The sequence below is a fragment of the Bubalus kerabau genome, chromosome 7 (assembly GCF_029407905.1).
Source record: "Bubalus kerabau isolate K-KA32 ecotype Philippines breed swamp buffalo chromosome 7, PCC_UOA_SB_1v2, whole genome shotgun sequence".
Classification (NCBI taxonomy): Eukaryota; Metazoa; Chordata; class Mammalia; order Artiodactyla; family Bovidae; genus Bubalus; species Bubalus kerabau.
Window position 1 is genome coordinate 59,381,352 of NC_073630.1, and position 7,417 is coordinate 59,388,768.

The window sequence follows — 7,417 nt, forward strand, 5'->3', positions numbered from 1 at the left end:
TTAGCCATCACTCATTATATAATTAATATTTTCTTTCCCACAAGATTTTGCTGTGCATCCAGTAAGAATTATGTTGATTTTTTATCCTCAGTATACCCTAGCATTTAGTACAGTTTATTATATAATAAACATAAGTTAATGTTTACTCTAACCAAGATCATTATACTCAAATTGATTCACCCCAATCTTAAGAGTGTGATGTAGTGAATAAACTCATTCTCCTCTTCACATGATCAGCACATATTTGTGGAGCACTTAAGGGCAAAACTATGTATAACTGGAATCCATGGTGTACAAAACAGTGCCAACAGGAGAAGATATGTTACGTAGTTGGAGGTAACAAAGAAGTGGGCTCCATTACCAATCTGATTGATAGCAACCTTTCCCTAATTCAAAGAACTATAACTATAAGCAGCCCGAGAAGTTCATTCAAAGACCTAGAAATGAACTAATATTATTACCTTTAACTCTGATTTGACTTTGTTTTCTGTTCATGATGACAGAATTAGTGAGAAAAAAATTGACAACAAAATTACCAACATAAATTCACATGAGACGAGTAATGAGTCGTGCTGATCACAACGTTCTCTCATTATTTGTTCACATACACCCTTGTGTGTCATCTCGGAACACACGTGCAGAGATGGAGAAAACAGAGCCTGCTTCTGCGTTTCCTTCTTTCTTTCCAACACAGATGTTTGGCAGCACTCATGAGATGGCATTGTGCTAATACTGCGCCACGTTTATGCTTGTGTTTATCTTCAAATATATCTAACTGGTTTGAAGCCATAAATTTTTTTAGCTATAATTACAATTATGCCCTGGGTGACATTGTAGATGGCTTATTGTGTTCTAAAAAGGTAGGAAAGTCTGCTTCTGGGAATTAGTGAGTGAATGTAATGATTCTAGAAGCAACACTATGTATCATAATGAACTCAAATCAATATTTTTATGGTGGAAGTTGATGTGTTTGCTGCTACTTTCTTTTCTAAGTTAAAAAAAAAAACAAAGTTGAAGTAAACAGCTAACATTTTCACAAAAAGCTGGAAATTTTAAATGCACGGGTTATTTCCAAAGGAAATAAAAATATAGAATATGAAAAACAATACAATGAATTCTTCACTTATGGAAAACAATTTCCATTGTCCAGATACTCAAGCATCTAAAACACAACTGCAATCTATAACTTAACTCCCTACTTTCCTTTTTTCTTTTAATTATGTAAATTTTAGATGTACAGCATTATAATTTGACAACTGTGTATGCTACAAAATGATCACTGCTATAAGTCTGGTTATCATTCATCACCATACAGTTGATCTCCTTCATGCCTTTTACCTACCCCCAACCCATTTTCTCTTGGTAAACACTACTCCGTTTCTGGTATCTATGAATTTGCTTTGTTTTATTATATTCTATTACGAGTGAAATGATATGACGTTTTTCTCAGTATGACTTATTTCAGTTAACATAATACCTTCACTGTTCATTCATGTTGTTACAAATGACAAGATTTTATTTTTTTATAGCTGAGTAGTATTCCTATTTGGAGAAGGAAATGGCAGCTCACTCCAGTGTTCTTGCCTGGAGAATCCCAGGGATGGGGGAGCCTGGTGGGCTGCCATCTATGGGGTCGCTCAGAGTCGGACACGACTGAAGCGACTTAGCAGTAGCAGCAGCAGTATTCCTGTAGATAGATAGATAGATACACATATATGTATGTGTGTGTGTATGTGCCACATTTTCCTTACCCATTCATCCATCAGAGGACCCTTTGGTTGTTTGCATATCTTGACTATTGTACGCAATGTTGCAATGAACATAACAGTTCACATATCTTTCAAATTAGTGTTTCATGCTTGTCATATAAATATCCAGAAGTGAAATAATTGGATCATATCTTAGTTTTATCTTTAATTTTTTGAGGATTGTCTATACTGTTTTCTATAATGGTTGTGAAAACCTTGAGGAAATTGATGGACTTTACACTTCTATTTTTGTCCTATAGGAAAAGGGAGGGATTGTATTGTAATAAGGGCTGCACAAGGCCATTAGCATAAGATCCTAAGTATAGTGTTTACAGAACTTACTCCAAGCAGTCAGCCAGGCAATGGTCCTGGCTGCAGAGAGTGAGATAAAAGGTGGATTGCAGTCTTCTCATCTGGGCCCTCTAGGCCCTCCAGTCTTGGGCCTATGGGTGAGCTGGAGAAGCCAAGGGCAGGAACGGGCTGAGGGCTGTGTCCTGCAGGACTCCAGAACCCACTCCATAACAACCAACCGGCCTGGTCCAGGCCTTGAAGCAGCAGTAAACCTCTCCCCCATCTCTGCCTCCACAACCTAATGGCCACAGCGGTCTCCATAGGCTGTGGTCCACAGGATCGGACCTGTTTGGGGCCTCGGGAGCCTGAGGACTGGTGGGAACTGGATGCTTGGCTCCTTCAGTGATGACAGCTGGGCAGGGTCTGGGGACCCAGCCATGAGGCCATCACCAGCGGAGATATGCCTCTTCCGCCCTGCCTGTGCACTGGTGGGAGGACCCAGACTGTGTGCTCCATGAAGACTCCCAGGCAGTGTTAACTGGCTGGAGTAGGGACTGCCTTCGCTTAGCCAGGCCCTGACTTCAAAGGGTGAAAGTTAAGACTTGGGACCTTGCCGTTTCTTGTCAGGATGGAGAATAACATTTGTTTTGGTGGAGGTTTACAGGAATAGCATGACCTGACTGTGAGCTCACTTCAAGCACAAAGGATCTGGCCCCAAGAAGTTTGCAACAACTAACCACATTCCTTCCTCAACTTTCCTATAAAAGGATTTTGCTGAACATTTTCAGAGAGTTCAGGGTTTTTAAACCATGAGCCACCTATCTCCTTGCAAACCTTTCTCTGCTCCAGACTTTGATATTTGGCCTTACTGTGCCTTGGGCACAAGAACTTGAGTTCAGTAACAATCTCATTGTGGTTTTGTTTTGCATTTCCCTAATAGCTGGTGATGCTGAACATCTTTTCATGTGCCTGTTGACTATCTACTTGTTTTGTTTTGTTTTGTTTTGTTTAATGTCTATTCAGATCTTCTGTCAATTTTAAAACCAAACTTCCTACTTCGAGTTTCTGAGTGCCTTATCTTTGAAATGTCTCTCAAGGAGGAATGAAAACAAAAATAAACTGGAGATAAAAATAGTAAAACATAGATATGCAAAAACATTGGAGGTAAACTGGGCTTAAGTAGGTATATTTTCAGAATGGCTGAAATTTTTGCCTTTAATACTAAATGACACTAATGTGTCACGTTATAAATGAAATGATCATATGTCACATTATTATGTGCCATGCACTGACCAGGTGCTTAAGAATTTCCTCTTATTTCCTTATTTTGTGGAATAAAGAATTAAGCATCAAAAATATCAAGTAAGTTGTCCAAATATCCAAAGCTATTAATAAATTAAATTTCAAAATACAAAAAAAAAATTCATTCCAGCATTTTAAAATAGAAATCTGCCTTAATTATAAGAAACTGCTCTGTGTGTGAAGTCGCTTCAGTTGTGTCTGACTCTTTGCAATTCTATGGACTATAACCCACCAGGCTTTTCTGTCCAAGGGATTCTCCAGGCAAGAATACTGTGGTGGGTTGCTATGTCCTTTTCCAGGAGATCTTCCTGACCCAGGAATCAAACCCACATCTCTTTACGTATCTGGCATTGGCAGCCAGGTTCTTTATGACTAGTGCCACCTGGGAAGCCTGGGAAGCTGCCCTACCCCTGTGTCATAGCAGTGTAAAACCTCAGGGTCCAGCATTGTACCTGCTATATTATATGCACACAACATTCACACTATTGAAGAATTAAAATGAAGAAAACGAAAAAATAATGGAACAAATATGGAGGAAGCATTTATGTCTTTGTTGGTAACATAGAATCATCATTAAAATCCTTAAAATCAAAATCCCTATTAAGCTTTTCCCTCCAATAGTCTATATCTAACTGATACTGTTTTGGAAAATCTTAACCAAACTTCACAGAAATATATCCAAATGAAAAACAAGAGTATTTTTAGATAAATGGATATCATTCACCATGAACTTTTGTGGCATTATTTAGATTACTTGCTGCTGCCTTTTTTTCCTTTTAACTTCCTGACTTTGAATTATATTAGAGGAACTGAATCCTGGACATCTGAGTTTTTTCCTATAGTTTTCTAGATTTTATATTTTCCAATTTATATATTAATATCACTAGCTATTCTATATGTATCTTTTTAAAAGTGAAGTCATCCAAGGAAGAAAAGGTGTAATATTTGTAGTTGAATGAGAAGAAATTTCATTGTTTATGTTTTCATACGAAATAGAATTGTATTTAGTTGTAGAAATGGACCTCTATGTTTCTCTCTCTATTTCTCTCACCACTGTTTTTTTTTTTCATAAAGTCATGTTCGAAGTCCAAAATTAGAGACACAACAATTTCTGAACAGAAAAAAAGGCTTCTTCCAAGTCATTAAGAGTCACAGTTCACTTGTTCACACGTTTCTCTGTCCCCGTAAAACTTCCTGTACTCACCCTATTCAGAAGGTCTTTGCCATCTGATTCATGTGTAAACATGCACTAAGCTGTAGATTAATTACATCATTTATAATTTGAATTATGAATGCCTTAAAATTTGCCTTTTAATTTAGCTCATGGATATAGTCACCCGAAGAAGTGGCTAATGTGACATCTCCAAAAAGACTGCAGTCACAGGGGAAAAGTCAGAAAATAGAACAACAGGTCAGATAAGAGGTTAAGTTAGATGAACTTAGCAGATACGCTTAGGCCATGGTGGTGGTTGTAGCCGTGCAGAGCCTGGCCGCCCAGACATCCAAAGTGCTGTGCTGTCCTGCCAGCCCGCAGCCCCGGCTGGCCGGGCTCTGCTGGTCATGGTGCCGGGCAAGCAAGGTGCAAGCCCTGAGGAGGTGTTTGCTGTGTGCGCTAGGTGGGGAGCTGGGAGGACGCCCCAGGCGTGCAAGCAACAGGGCCTCACACACCTGAGCCAGGAGGAGAAGGTGCTGCGGAGGAAATTAAAAGACAGAGTAGCAACTCAGACAGCCAGAAACCGAAAGAAAGCTCAAATGAGTGAGCTGAAACAACAAGTGGTAGATAAGGGAGAAGAAAACCAGAAAATTTGCTAGAAAATTAGCTTTTACAAGATAAAACTCCTGGCCTCGTTTGTAGTTGAGAACCAGAAGTTAAGACAGCTCCTGGGGATGGATGACTGAAGAGGAAGCAGAGAACAGGGGGAATGGAGCCAGGCCAGTGGCCTCCTCTGCTGAGTCCACAGCAGGTGCAGAACCAGTCATTACCCCTCCAGAACATTCCCGATGGATTCTCACAGTGTTGACTGTTCAGACTCTGAGTCTGATATCCTGTTTGACACTTTCTTCAACTTGGACCCAGTCATGTTCCTCAGATGTCCTTCCCCAGAGTCTGCCAGACTGGAGTAGCTCCCATAAGCAGACTCAGAAGGACCCAATTCCTTACTGACTTCCCCTTGTCCATCCCTGAGGATGTCATCAGCCAAGGTGAAAGCCATTAATGAACTGATTTGCTTTGACCACGTATGTATAAAGGACTTAGTCTTAAAAATACCCTCTGATAGAGAGACAAGTTAGTGTGGTAGTGAAGATTGAGGAAGCACCTTTCAGCCCCTCAAAAAAGATCACCCAGAATTCACTGTCTCAGTGAAGGAAGAATTTGTAGAAGATGACTTCATTCCGAAGCTGGATATCTCAGATCCGCTTTCAATCAGCCACTGCCTAAAGCCATCTGCCTGCCTACTGGACGCTTGTGGTGACTGTAGCTATGAGGCTTCCCCTTCTCTCTTAAGTGACAGGTCGTATCTGACCATTCTTGGGAAGACCCTTTTGCCAGTGAACTTTTCCCCTGGCTGATTAGTGTCTAAAGTGTAATCCAATATTGATGCTCTTTTTTTGACAATTAGACGGCCTGGAGGACAGCACAGAGGCCTGTGCTTCATCCAAAAAGCCAAAGCAGAGGGTGTATGGTCCTAGATAATTCCTGAAAAGTATTGGTTCAAAACTCATCAGATCAGATCAGATCAGATCAGTCGCTCAGTCGTGTCCGACTCTTTGTGACCCCATGAATCGCAGCACGCCAGGCCTCCCTGTCCATCACCAACTCCCAGAGTTGACTCAAACTCACGTCCATCGAATTGGTGATGCCATCCAGCCATCTCGTCCTCTGTTGTCCCCTTCTCCTCCTGCCCCCAATCCCTCCCAGCATCAGGGTCTTTTCCAATGAGTCAGCTCTTCTCATGAGGTGGCCAAAGTACTGGAGTTTCAGCTTGAGCATCATTCCTTCCAAAGAAATCCCAGGGCTGATCTCCTTCACAATGGACTGGTTGGATCTCCTTGCAGTCCAAGGGACTCTCAAGAGTCTTCTCCAACACCACAGTTCAAAAGCATCAATTATTTGGCACTCAGCCTTCTTCACAGTCCAACTCTCACATCCATACATGACCACAGGTAAAACCATAGCCTTGACTAGACAGACCTTTGTTGGCAAAGTAATGTCTCTGCTTTTCAATATGCTATCTAGGTTGGTCATAACTTTCCTTCCAAGGAGTAAGCGTCTTTTAATTTCATGGCTGCAATTACCATCTGCAGTAATTTTGGAGCCCAAAAAAATAAAGTCTGACACTGTTTCCACTGTTTCCCCATCTATTTCCCATGAAGTGATGGGACCGGATGCCATGATCTTTGTTTTGAGCTTTAAGCCAACTTTTTCACTCTCCTCTTTCACTTTCATCAAGAGGCTTTTGAGTTCCTCTTCACTTTCTTCCATAAGGGTGGTGTCATCTGCATATCTGAGGTTATTGATATTTCTCCCGGCAATCTTGATTTCAGCTTGTGTTTTTTCAGCCCAGCGTTTTACATGATGTTCTCTACATATAAGTTAAATAAACAGGGTGACAATATACAGCCTTGACATACTCCTTTTCCTATTTGGAACCAGTCTGTTGTTCCACGTCCAGTTCTAACTGTTGCTTCCTGACCTGCATACAAATTTCTCAAGAGGCAGATCAGGTGGTCTGGTATTCCCATCTCTTTCAGAATTTTCCACAGTTTATTGTGATCCACACAAAGACTTTGGCATAGTCAATAAAGCAGAAATAGATGCCTTTCTGGAACTCTCTTGCTTTTTCCATAATCCAGCGGATGTTGGCAATTTGATCTCTGGTTCCTCTGCCTTTTTCTAAAACCAGCTTGAATATCAGGAAGTTTACAGTTCACATATTGCTGAAGTCTAGCTTGGAGAATTTTGAGCATTACTTTACTAGCATGTGAGATGAGTGCAATTGTGCGGTAGTTTGAGCATTCTTTGGCATTGCCTTTCTTTGGGATTGGAATGAAAACTGACCTTTTCCAGTCCTGTG

General features: G+C 40.8%; 1 pseudogene; it reads left to right on the plus strand.

Moving 5' to 3' along the window:
• Positions 1-4,800: 4,800 nt before the first annotated feature.
• Positions 4,801-5,923, plus strand: LOC129657209 (uncharacterized; annotated as a pseudogene).
• Positions 5,924-7,417: the final 1,494 nt, after the last annotated feature.